The sequence below is a fragment of the Sphaeroforma arctica genome (assembly GCF_001186125.1).
Source record: "Sphaeroforma arctica JP610 unplaced genomic scaffold supercont1.12194, whole genome shotgun sequence".
NCBI lineage: Eukaryota > Ichthyosporea > Ichthyophonida > Sphaeroforma > Sphaeroforma arctica.
In genome coordinates this window covers 1-754 of record NW_014028364.1, presented here as the reverse complement: position 1 = coordinate 754, position 754 = coordinate 1, and the positions used below count along the sequence as shown (strand labels likewise).

The window sequence follows — 754 nt, the reverse complement described above, 5'->3', positions numbered from 1 at the left end:
GAATAAAGACATTCATCATCTGCTTATCCTTAAGGCTGGCAGACTCCTTAAGTTGGTCGAAGGCCTTCAGTGTCTCCACTGTACTCTCATTAGTAGAGAAATCGACCTCAGCCTGCGCGTTACCTAGCTGTTTTATAAAGCTTGGTGCTAAGGGTTCACGAGGCTCATGCTCAGTGCTACGGGCTGCTAGTGCCAAGATGGTGTCTATTTCCTTTCTCATGTTATCGATTAGATAGCGAGTGTTATCCGCTTTCCTATCGTCAAGGTCAGAGTCATTCAATAGACGGTCCTCAAGGACTTGCATACCAGAGCGTAATAGCCTGAGACGAGTATGTCTGGTTCTCACTTCCTCATCCTCAGGATTAGAGCGGGAACTCTCTAACGAGGTACTGGTGTAGCGATTGCCAAAATCGTGATTACCAGGGTTAGTTGGCAAATGAGGGTCGATATTACGAGGATGGTAAGCCTCATCGAGTTTCATACGATCATATCCTCTGACAAGGTTAGGTTTGTCAAGAGGATGGTCAATGGTAGCATCAGAGCTATAGAGATTAAATGTTGAATTATTACCTCTGTCGCCAGTGGTAACTGGCTTAGTGGTAGACGTACTGGCTGGTAAACCAGTAAGTCTCGGGTTCGAAACTCGGCTCGGATTTTTCTTCTTCTTCGGTAGAGGAAGAATATCAGCCACGTGAGACACGATAGAGGGGTCCACAACTGCTGCTGCCGCTAGCTCTTTCAAGAGCGCTTCAGT

The 754-nt window shown here is 46.7% G+C and overlaps 1 non-coding gene across 1 annotated transcript; it reads left to right on the top strand.

Annotated features, from left to right (window-relative positions):
* The first annotated feature begins 583 nt into the window (after window positions 1–583).
* On the top strand, window positions 584–651 carry SARC_30326. The gene has a single exon. It is a non-coding gene; the product is annotated as a tRNA-Thr (tRNA).
* Window positions 652–754: the final 103 nt, after the last annotated feature.